Source organism: Chrysochloris asiatica, unplaced genomic scaffold, assembly GCF_000296735.1.
Source record: "Chrysochloris asiatica unplaced genomic scaffold, ChrAsi1.0 scaffold00002, whole genome shotgun sequence".
Classification (NCBI taxonomy): Eukaryota; Metazoa; Chordata; class Mammalia; order Afrosoricida; family Chrysochloridae; genus Chrysochloris; species Chrysochloris asiatica.
This window is the reverse complement of record NW_006408520.1, coordinates 49,863,577-49,876,514: the sequence shown is the minus strand read 5'-3', so window position 1 is coordinate 49,876,514 and position 12,938 is coordinate 49,863,577.

The following is a 12,938-nucleotide window of genomic DNA, read 5'->3' as shown; positions in this document are numbered from 1 at the left end:
CATTAGGCAAATTTGCTGCACAAGAACTTTTTAAAGTGTTGAAGAACAAAGATGTCAGCTTGAGGACTAAGGTGTGCCTGACCCAAGCCGTGGTATTCTCAATAACCTCATATGCATGTGAAAGCTGGACAGTGAATAAGACCATAGAAGAATTGATGCTTTTGAATTATGGTGTTAGAGGATAATATTGAAAGTGCCATGGGCTGCCAAAATAACCAACAGATCTGTATTGGAAGAAGTACAGCCAGAGTGCTGCTTGGAGGCCAGGATGGCCAAACTTCGTCTCTCATACTTCAGACATATTGTCAGGAGGGACTAGTCGCTGGAGAAGGATATCATGTTTGGGAGGGTGGAGGGTCAGAGAAAAAGAGGAAGACCCCCAACGAGATGGATTGGCAAAGTGACTGCATCAATGGGCTCAAGTGTGCCAACAGTACTGAGGTTGGCCAAGGATTGGGCAGTGTTTTGTTCTGCTGTGCATAGGTCGCTATGAGTCGGAACCAATTTGATGGCCCCTAACAACAGCAACATGTACCTACTTGGTGTGGCACTGTAGGGTAAGCACTAGACTGTTAATCTCAAGGTCATCTGTTCAGACCTACCAGATGTTCTTCGGAAACCCCACAGGATCACTATGAGTAGGCACAGATTTGACAACACTTAACAGCAACAGCAATATGTACCTACCTAGTATTGTGCGAAACACATTCACATATGCTATCAATAGACAGTCATTGGGACACTTCAAAAAGCTAGGCATCTCATAGAAGTTTATTTACTAAAATCAGTGTATGTTATAAATCTTGGTGTATCGTAAGTGTCTTGGCTTGAGAAGTAAAAGAAACTATAAAGATACCTACTCTCTGGTATTATCTGATTTTATCTCTGCAGGATAATGTGCTAGACCACAAAATTGGCTTGAACCACAAAATCGGCAGTTCAAGCTCATCAGCTGCTCCTCAGAAACCCTGAATAGTGTCGGTATGTGTCAGAACCAACTCAACAGCACATAACAGCAACAACAACATAACTTGCTATAGTCATGAACAGGAATGTTAAACACAGCTATACATGTATTCTAAATATAGTGTGGGAACTTCTTTTGTTAAAACACAAATTTTACAGTTATATGATATTAGTTAATTTAAAAATATATATAATGATTTGTGCAGGGGAGAGGGCTTGACAAACGTTCTATGATAACAGTACAAGTGATTTTTAGTATAAGTTTGAAAATTTTATTCAAAAAGTAATTGGTAATGCAGAAAAACACAAATATCAAGCATGGGGGCAGTGTTTCTTAGTTGAGCAAGCATTATCTGTAAAATCTATTCTATTCTTAATGTAATCTCATCAGCATTATTTTCATAAGGAATTAACATTGATGGTAGTTCTTTAATGTAACTAATATGCACATTTATGAAACCCATTCCTGTAAAGTGATATACAAGACTGAATACCCGCTCTTGCCAGCAAGATAGAAGTGAACGATTTCTCACTTTGGGGACATGCATTACAGTTTTGAGGCTATCCTAGGATCATTTAGTAAATTATCTTTTCCAAGCACTAAATAGCTGCTAGCTTCAACAAGTTAATGAACCCTTTAAGAAGTGAATGATCTATTTCTCTCTCATCAGTAGGGTCAAGCCAGCCTATTCATTAATCCTGTCTCCACTCAAGTGAGGCAAAATTGAGACACAAATTATAATCCCAGTTACATGACCAGGTCATTAAAGTCCAGAAGGGCTTACTGAATTGCAGAAGACCATGGAAAAGTTATGTGCAGAGCTGTTACAAGAAATCACAAGACCTCGGGCCTTGTCCTAACGCCACCACGCAGTCTTGTTGATGTGCTGTAACCTTAGCCTTAATAAATCTAAAAATGTGCACATGTAAATTGTTGTTGCAGAGTGTCATCGAGTCGGAACTCTCCCATAGCGACCCCATGCACAGCAGAATGAAACAATGTCTGATCCTCGGCCAATCCACTACCGCTGCCACACTTGATGCCATCAACGATGCCACCTGGCCAATCCATCTTGTTGGGGGGTCTTCCTCTTTTTCTCTGACCCTCCACCTTACCCAGAATGACATCTTTCTCCAGTGACTGTTCCCTCCTGACAATATGTCCAAAGTATGAGAGACGAAGCTTAGCCATCTTGGCCTCCAAAGAGCACTCTGGCTGCATTTCTTCCAAAACAGATCCATTGGTTTTTTTGACAGTCCATGGCACATTCTGTATTCTCCTCCAACACCACAACTCAAGGGCATCAATTCTTCTACAATCTTCCTATTCACTGTCCAGCTTTCACATCCATACGAGGTTATTGAAAATACCATGGCTTGGGTTAGGCGCACCTTAGTCCTCAAGCTGACATAGTTCTGGCAAAATGTAAAAGCCTCAAGATATTGATTTCTCTCTGAAAAATGTAATCTTACTGTGAGGAATTATTTGATTAATGAATCATGAAAAATTGACTCAAATGTATTTAAAACTGGAAGGTTTTCAACATTTGAGATGAATGACTAAAGACCAATAATTAGAACTAGAAACAGAATTTCTTTTCATATAATATTAAAACAATCAAATTTACTTTGAATCCAGGGTCTGCAAGATGGAAATCTGCATCTGGGTTTAGAAAAAGCATAATTAATCTAACTTAAAATTGAAGGATCATTCCTTAATCTCTGCAAACTACTTTGGTGAGATCTTGAGCAGTTCTGAAACCAGTGTTTGGTTAGTAACTGCAATTGCAGTGAGTTATTTAAAATGGTTTTTCTAGCCATTGTCTTTGTATCTCTCACCAAACAACTTTTCCTGATGGGTCTGGATAAAAGAAGGTGGGGAGCGCCAGGATTACCTGAATTAAATTGTGAGTGATTATTGTGAGTTAACAGAGCGAATTGTAATTGTAAAACTTGGAACCCTAACATGGGGAATGGTCAAGTTTGTCATCCTGCTAGTTGTTGTTGTTAAGTGCTGTAGAGTTGGGTCTGACTCCTAGAAACCCTGTGGAGTATTCCTGAGGATTGACTGATGAGTCTGAACTTCTGACATTGTGGTTCAAACAACCTTGCAGTCCAGTGCATTATCCTACAGCACCACATCAGGACTCCAAACCCTAGGCATTATTGAACTGAAATAGACTGATACTGGCCATTGTGAATGGGACAATGGTATGATTTACTATGCTGGGAATGACCAATTGGAGAGGAATGGCATTGGATTTTTCGTGATAACATTTCAGGATCTATCTTGAAGTACAATGCTCTCTGTAATAAAACAATATCCATATCCCTACAAAGAATGGAGTCCTGGTGTGGTGCTATGGAATAAGGCACTGGATCACAAGGTCAGATTGAACCACAAGCTAGGTGAAGGATTCTGTGGGCAAAATATTGAATGATGCAGAAATATAAAAAGACAATGGAAGGAATAAACAGAGTCACTGTACCAAAAAGAAGTGATCAATGTTCCTTCATTTCAAGAGGTACCATATGAACAACAACCTATGGTATTGAAGGAAGACATCCAAGCAGCACTGAAGCATTGGTGAAAAACAGGGCTATGAGACTTGATGGACTGCAAATTGAAATGTTTCAACACACTAAGATAACACTGGAGACACTCATTCCTCTATGTGAAGAAATTTGGAAGACAGTTACCTTGCCAACCGATCCATATTTGTGCCCATTCCAAAGAAAGGTGACCAACAGAATATAGAAATTATTTAACAAAATCATTGATATTACATGCAAGTAAAATTTTGCTGAAGATAATTTAAATATGTTTGAATTATAGTGTTGATGAAGAATATTGAAAGTATGATGGACAGTCAGGAAAACAAACAAGTCTGCCTTAGAAAAAAGTACAGCCAGAATGCTACTTAGAAGCCAGAAAGGCAAGACTTCGACTCTGATACTTTGGACATGTTATCAGGAGGGACCAGTCCCTAGAGAAAGACATCCTGCTTGGAAAAATGGCCAGGTCAACAGAAAAGAGGAAGACTTCAACATGAGGAACTGATACAGCGGCAGATTAGCAATTGTAAGGATGGTGCCAGAGCTGGCAGTGTTCATTCTGCTTTGCACAAATTCACTATGAGTCAGAGCGGACTTGACGGCAGCTAACAACAGTCACCTAAACTGTGACAGACTACATTACTGTTTGTTAAAGATATCCACTTGTAGTAGTTCTGTTATAGCAACACTAGATACTTAAGACAATGCCATTAATTTCACTTTGTGTAGTTGGAAAAAAATAAGAAAAAATTCCATTAGAAAAGTATATTTGGTAACTTTGTCAACCTTATTTTTTGTTATCTTACTTGGAATGACTACAGCATTCAGAACTTTTATTACTATCTTATTAAATTCTATTTGATCCTTACAACTCTTTCAGTTAGGTAAGGTGATACTGCTATGCTAATCTCACATATGAGAAATTTGAACTTGAACTAAAAGGATTTGCTCAGTGTCACATGGTCAATGGCAAAGCCAGATTCAGAGACTTGGTCTTCTGGCTGTACGTCTTACTCTATTGGAGAGTGGTTCAGATCTGAACTACACAGCTTTGTCCATAGCTCTATCCATTGGTACTAGTATGAAATAAACCACTCTGTAACATAGGCCAGGATGGCCAGACTTCATCTCTCACACTTTGGACATATTTGTCAGGAATGATCAGTCACTGGGAAGGTCAAAGAAAAAGAGGAAGACCCCCAGTGAGATGGATTGGCAAAGTGGCAGCATCAATGGGCTCAAATGTGGCAACAATTGTGAGGTTAGGCCAAGAGCAGGCAGTGTTTCATTCTGTTGTACATAGGGTTGCTATGAGTCAGTACCAACTCAATGACACCTAAAAACAAAAACATAACATAAATGAGGAACCTTGAAAGTACAGGTGATTTGTGATCAGCTGCCAACCAAATTGTTAGCTGAAAAGGCATATTTAAGGTACAATAGCTATGGCACATGTGCCCTATGTGCCAGTTGAAGGGAACCATCACTGAACAGTTTCTATTAGCCACTGAAGTTTTCAACACCAGCTGTGAGTGAGCATTCAGCAAGTCAGAAGCTCAATGAGTCAAGACAAACGTTGTGAGCTTGCTCTATTGAGCATAGAAAGAGAAGAATTAAAAAAAAAAAAAAGTGATTTTGATCACATCATAAACCAATTGTTATCAGTGGAAGCAAGGAAGGTGCAGTTGTAATGTTCATGTAGTGACAAATGTGTAAAGTAAAACAATAAAGAACATGACTATTTTTGAGCTGATATTATGGTAAAATTATTTAAAGATGGGTAACAAATATGTGGACAAGGGCACAATTTCAGTGCTTGCTATTGTCATTGTTAATTGTCATCAAGTATATTCTTACTCACAGCGACCCTGTAAAGGGTTTCCAAGAAGCAGTTGGCGAGTTCGAACTGCTGACCATGCATTTCAAACCAATATTGAGGTCCAGTGCTTATCTTATAGCGTCACAATTTATGTTTCTTTTTAGCAGCTCAAACTCACTCAGAGGTTCTTGCAGGAAAATGTCTGGTGATTTGTTTCTGTAAAGGGTCTCACCCACTGCTATTGAGTCAGTTTTAACTCATCATGATCCTATATAGTATTCCCAAGACTATAAATCTCTCCAGGAGCAGACAGCCTCATCTTTCTCCATAGGAGGTAATAGTAGGCTTGAACCATTAACCTTGTAGTTAGCAGGCTCGTGCTTATCCTACAGCACCACACTACAATCAAGAAAAAAATCTATGGTGCAGTTCTATTCTGTAACACATGGAATTGCTGTGATTCAGGGGCTGACTCAATGGCAGCTAACAGCAAAAGCGTAGCAAAAACACATGGTGTCACCATGCTCTTGAATCAACAGGTGCAACTGGTTTAATTGTTTATAACATAAAAGTTTAAAAGTAAAACATGCTCAATTTAAAGAAGGGTTATGTCAGAGTGCTAATACTAAATTTAAAACATAAATGGCATATTCAAGCAGGAATGTATGTGCTTTCCTATATACATCTAAAACAATTCTAGTTTGATTCAAATTGTTACTTAATGCTTTCCAGCAACTCCTTAAAGAATGAATGCTATTCATCCTTACTGATCAATGCGTAAGTACATGAGGTGTCCTTGTCAAACATAAAAAAAGGAGCCTTAACAGGAAAAACTATACTTTTCCTATGGATTATTCTTTTCGGTTTATGAGTATTTTGAACCTTACCCTAATAAAAAGGGCCACCAAATTATCACTTTCTATTCAAGTTATACATTTTCATATTAATATTAAGAAATCTGTTTCCTGGTTTGCTCTTATTTAATGCTTCTTCTTGCTTAATGTCATAATTACTATATGACTAGAGTAATACAGTCATATATTATGCTATAATTTAATAACTCTGTGATTCTTTTGATCTAACCTCTGAGCCCCTCAAAGCTGATCCACACTCACACACTGCATTTGCCTCTCAGCCAACATTTGTCTGTCATACCAAGAATCTGAGGGTAACAACAATGTGTAAAACTGTGTCACATTTCCAGACGAGACAATGCAGCTATCACACACAGTACTCAGACACTCTTGACAGCTGACAAAGAGAATGCTTAGGCAGTGCCCAAGAAAAATTACAGAAATTTACCAGACATTGTTATGTATGAGCTCCTTTACCTTCCAGCTTTCCTCTCCTCTCATCTGAGATCATAATTTTTATCTCTTTTCTGTATCAAAAACAATTTGATTTTGAATAGAATTATTTTGAGTACTTAATTAGGTAATGATGTCCTGGTGTGGTGCTGTGGGTTAATGTCCTGGACTGCAAAGTCTGTATGAACTGCAAGGTTGGTGGTTCGAGCTCACTAGAGGTTCCTCGGAAACGTTATACAGGGCCTCTATGAGTTGGAACTTATTCAACAGCACTTAACAACAACAATTAGGGCACGGAGTCCTGGTGTGGCGTTACGGGATAATGTACTGGACTACAAGGTTCAAATTCACCAGCCACTCCTCAGAAACCCTATACAGGTTTGCTATGAGTAGAAACTGACTCGACAGCACTTAAAAACAACAATTTGGTAATGAAGCCATGTTGGCACAGTGGGTTAGCACTGAACTACTAACTAAAAGGTCAGTGGTTCAGAAAGATGTGACAGTCTGCTTCCTTAAATATTGACAATCTTGGAAACCCTCTGAGGTAATTCTACCCTGTCCGATAGGGTTGCTATAAGTTGGAATCATTTCAAAGACACCGGTTTTAACTAATTAGTATTGTCAGATGCTTGTGTATCATCAGAAAACACACTGATTGCCACAACTATTTAGTTTATTTCAAACTATGCAAAGGCAACAACAAATCTGATTTTAAAATTAAATTATGAAAACAAGATAATTGTTTTTATATAATTACCCAGTACCAAAAAATAACAATTATCTACAAAGGCAAAACCAGACTACATGTCCAGTACTATCTGAGGGCACTTAATATAATTGGGGGGAAAAAAGTGAGCTTTTGTTACAGAAACTCTCATTTTATCATGTCTGAGTAAAGTAAATGCATTGTGGATGCATTCATATCAGGAAGGAGCACAGCTGATTAAATAGACATAAATAAAGTCAGAAAATATTTTATTTTAATTGATATGTGCTTTAGAAATAATCATATTTAATTTTCCAATCATACTAGTTGAATCCATTACAAGAAACTTTTGGATATCTCAATTTTTTAAAATCAATTTTAAATAATCTCTCCCTGAAAAAAAAAAAAAATCATTTTTTTTTCCATATGTAAAATGGGAGTTTCCAAACCCTTTTCAAAAGCATGAATTCTCATGGACAGTAAGCAACAACCGGACGATAAATTATTTGATGTCAAAGGCAAAGACATGGTTCATTCATTCACAAAATATACTGAAAGAATTAGTGACTGAATAGATGGATGAACAGAAGTTCTCTTTAAACAATGAGTAGGGCAGGTACTATGTATGTAGAGTTACCTCTGAGTTCCCAGCATCTGGCATAGTACATGGCACATAGTAGCCATTCAATCAGTTTTTAACAATTGTCTTTTTAATCCTTTCTTCTTGCAAGCTGGAGTAAGAGCTCTTGAGTAACCATTTCTGTCATATGAATTAATGAAGGATGTCATGTGTGTGCAATCTTTAAAACCTATGTCAACCTATTTCAAACTATCTGGTGTGGTGCACCAGCTGCTCCTCAGAAACCCTATCAGGGTTGCTAAGAGTCAGAATTGACTGGATGGCATTTAACAGCAGCATAAGTAGCTGCTGCATAGAACAGATCCTCAACAGTGAGTCTCTAAAATAGTGATTCTACTTATGAGAAGAATAGGGTGTGGGTCTATGAGTAATCATACTTGGAGAAGCAGCCTATTTTTAGAGGAATTCTTTGAAAACAATGATGAATCTCTGGACTCAAGCTGGGGAACTTAACAGAAGCAACATTTTTGAGAAATTCCCTCCTTCAGTTAGTCCCTTTTTGTGTTGTGTTACACCAGTTACGACAGCAGCTTCCTTTTCTCTGTTCTTTCATGTTATCTGCTCTATATGAGCCTACAAAGGAGCCCTGGTGATACTGTGCACTAGTGACTGAACTGCTAAAGCAAAGATTGGTGGTTCAAACCCACCAGTAACTCTACAGGAGACATATCAGGTTGTCTGCTTTCAGAAAGATTTACAGTCTCCAAAACCCCATATCGAGTCATGATGAGTTGGAATCAACTCGATGCTCGTGTGCTAGGTTTTGTCTGGGTTTTATGAGACTATAATAGTATGTGTGAGCAGCTACAGCAGAAATACAAGAAAAGAAATGAGCAGAGACAAAGTGAAACACACGTTAAACACAGAGAGATAACAGAGAAACAGAAGGTGTGAAAAGGAAGGGAAGGGAGGACAGAGAGAAAAAGAGACAGAAAGAAATATCATACAAAATATTAAAACACAAAAGGATAAAAAGAGGCAGCTAGACACTGAATGAAATAAAGAACTTATGACCAAAAAAGTTAAGTGGTGGTGGAGGAAGAACAAGCAGCCTAAGAAAACAAAAATAATTAAAGCAAAAGGAAAGGGAGGAAATGGCAGCACACGTAAGAGATTAAAAAAATTTTTTAATTTTAAAAAAGGACCCCAGTGAGACAGCTGACAATAAGCTTTGACCTGCACTAGCAAGAAATGGCTCAGATAAAGACAGGACATGTCATAAGGAATAAGACTGGAGCATACAGAAATAAATTAAAAAGAGAGGCAAAAACAATACAAAGTAAATAAGTATCAAAGAAAGAATAGTTTACAAACATCTCAGGATTCTGCAGCCACCATATATTTGAGAAATTGATATTTTTAAAAGTCTCTTTTCCTTTCTCTAACTTTTCCACAGTCACTCCCTGTACGTATACTAAGTACAGAAAGAATTCTCAAGTGGGGTCCAGAGGAGACCATGAAAGCTCATCGGTCATTTTTGCCATCCCCTCTATTGGATTTCTCTGAGACTTCCAAAAAACCTTATAGCAGTAGCAATGAGAGTGGTTATTAAAACAGGAAGTTCTATGACCACCTTTATCTTCAGAAGCCATCAATCCCAAATCCAGATTTTACAGAGATCTAAGACTAATGGTACAGGGGACACATACATTAAAAGGAATTAATTGACAAGATTTAGCTATATTTCATAAGCATTCACACTTTAGCTTTATGTCATTTTAAACCAGGAAGACGTCACTTTTGAATAGTTTCAAGTGTAGGAAATGTTCAAATTTCCAATTAATTTGGTATATCCGTCCAGTGGTAAATTACGGAGTCATTTAAAATAGTACTCTCAAAAGAAATTTTAAAGATACGCTGCAGGATAATGCACTGGACCACAAGGTCAGTTTGAATTACAAGATCAGCTTAAAATTGTTGTTGCTATGCACCATTGAGTCAGTTCCAACTCATAGCAAGCCTATGTAAGGTTTCTGAGGTTTTAAGCTTTGCAGGAGCAGAAAGCCTCATCTTTCTACCAAGGATCGACTAGTGGGCTCAAACTGCCAAATGTGTGGTTCACAGTCCACTGCACAGTCTGGTGCTTATCCTACGGAACCAAGACCCTCTTTTGTATGCTGTATGGTCTCAATTATTTTATATATTAATAAATATTCATGATGACTCTGTAGAATAAGCATTGGATTGCTAACCACAAGGTTAGCAGTCCACCAACTCCTCCATGGGAGAAAAATGAGACTTTCTGCCCCTGCCAAGGATTATAGCCTTGGAAACCCTACACAGGGTCACTATGAGTTGGAACTGACCCAACAGCACTTAAAGTACAAACACCAATATGACGGTGAGTCAAAAAGTATTGCTACAAAACATAGACCTCTTTATTAAACCAAGATAATAAAATGTGAAGCTATCATTTCTTGACATATTCTTCCATCTAGGTTTCTTTTCCTCTATAGGGGGTGTTTCCATCTCTCTAAAGCTTCCCAAAGAACTCTGTGCTATTTGATTTATACCACTTCAAAACGGCAGTTTTGACATCTTAAAAGGGATTTTTTTAGTTTGGGGAACAAAAAGAAGTCTGAAAGAGCAAGAGCAAGACTGCAGGGTACATGAAATAAGCTTTCCCAGTGAAAGTCTTCTAGAATAGTCCTTCGTATCATCCAGGAATGAGCAGATGCATTGTTATGATGGAAAATATTTCCTGGCCATTTCTCACCAACTCAGTTTTCCATTTTCTGAGAACTTTTTCCTAATAAACCTCCCAAATCATCCTGTCCTTCATTAATCCCTAAGAATATTCCTTTGGAGTCCCCAAACCAGTCACCATAACTTTCTGAGCTGACCTGTCTGCTCTGAATTGAACTGGCCCCAGCATATCTGCTCACAAACCACCATTTAAATTAGACCATTTTTTGAAGTCAACCTAACAAGACTAGGACAAGTATATTACTGAGAGAACTTGTCTGCAACCATTCACTGATTGCAAAGACATGTTATGCACCTAGAAGACAACTTGCGCCTCTGCTACAACACCCTGTCCCACAACACAGGCACCAAGGGTGTTTTGGATCATTAAAGGGATGAGCCAAGGTCACGTATCCTGATAATATGATGAGGGCAGAAAAAAGGAAGAGACTCCAGGAATGGGGAGTGGTGGAGCTTGGGCTCTGGAAGACTAGGTAGCCCTTCTCTGTAAGCTGTGGTGGGGATCCAGCTCTTTTGAAGCAATATGGGGGACAGAAAGTGGCTTGGCAGACCTCAACAGAGACCGTGAAGGATAGTCCCTGTACAGGTGAAGAGGTGAGGTGATGTGGTCATCCTTCATTTTCACATAATGCCAATTTTCACATAAAAAATTGGTCTTTGGAGACTAACTTTGTTGATAAGTGAGCAGTGTTGCTAAGTGAAAGAGAGACAAATACTAAATAACTTCTTTAAAGGAAATTAATTCCCAATTGTACACTTCAAACAGTCTGTACTTCTCATTTGTAGTACTCACTGGTATGGTTACTACTTAATCCCCCACAAGCATTTAAGCTGATTGGTGTGTGTACCTCAGGGGGCCCAATGCTCAACACAGTCATTCATCTGAACTAAGTACTCTGTAAATGTTGGCTAAACAAACTAATGAATGAAATAACAAATAAATTTTAAAACAATTAAAGGAAATACAGCAAAATGATTAAAGATGTTTTCTTTAACAGGATGTAATTTAGAAATGATTTTGATTTTCCACATGATAAAAAATTATTAATTAAAAAATTTTTATCTATTTTTCAAATGGAGTCTTAATGTGGTGCTGTAGGATAAACTCTGAACTTCTAATCTCAGTGTTGGAGGTTCAAATCTACGAGTCGCTCCTTGGTAGCCCTATTTAGGGTCACTATGAGTTGGTACCAACTCAACGGCACTTAACAAGAACATTTTTCAAATAGCCATCATTTACTAAAAAAAAAACAAAAAACCTAGCTCTGCTCTATTTAAGACAAGACTGTTCATTGTATTCCCAAGTTTGCTTTGACAGGGAGAAGGGCCATGCGTTTTTTAAATTATAAGTTAAAAATATATCCCAGAGTTGAGTTGTTCTAAGGCAGGGTCACAGGGGTTGAACAAAATAATATCCAACCCATTAACAGAAAAGCTATCATAAACTCAAAATGTGATATATGTAGCAATAAACTCTGCTCAGTATACTACAAGGACAAAAAAAAAAAAAGTGAAAAGCAAAAATAGAGGAGGGTGGCACCTATATTGCAGAAAACACGTTGGGAACACTCTGAAATGTTGCACTGAAGTTGGGGGAAGGCAACCGCATAACTGTTCTTTTAAGAAACAAATACTTTCTTAAACTAGATGGACTAGTTTAAAATGCAAGTAAAACTAGAAAAAGTCTGAAACTGCAATAAGCGGATACCACTGATACAGGCCACAAGGAACCTGTGTCATGCCTACATCTATAAAGCTGGGAACAATGACAACTCCTCCCTGTTTCATTTCCTCTTCTACAATCACGGGATATCTAATGGACTTGCTTTTCATGCTGTGTTGCAATGTTAAAAAGAGCTAATATACATATTTCTGAAAATATTTAAGAAGTCATGTTGTTGTTGTTGTTGGCAGGTGCCATATAAAGTACTACAAAACATACTACCATGACCCACTGCTTTCAAGTCAATTTCTCATAGCAACCTTATAGGACAGAGTAGGGCTTCCAAGTTTGTAAATCTAGGCAGTAACAGACAACCTCATCATTCTTTCAGAGAGGGTTTGGTGAGTTTGAACTCACTAAGCCATCAGGGCTCCTTACCAGAAAACATAAAGTATCATAACTAAAAGATAAAAAGAGGTAAGAACTCCCTAAGTAATTTGTCATGAACATTTTCATATACTTTTTACCATGATTAGTAAGTTGAAACAGAATGAAACACTGCCTGATCCTGG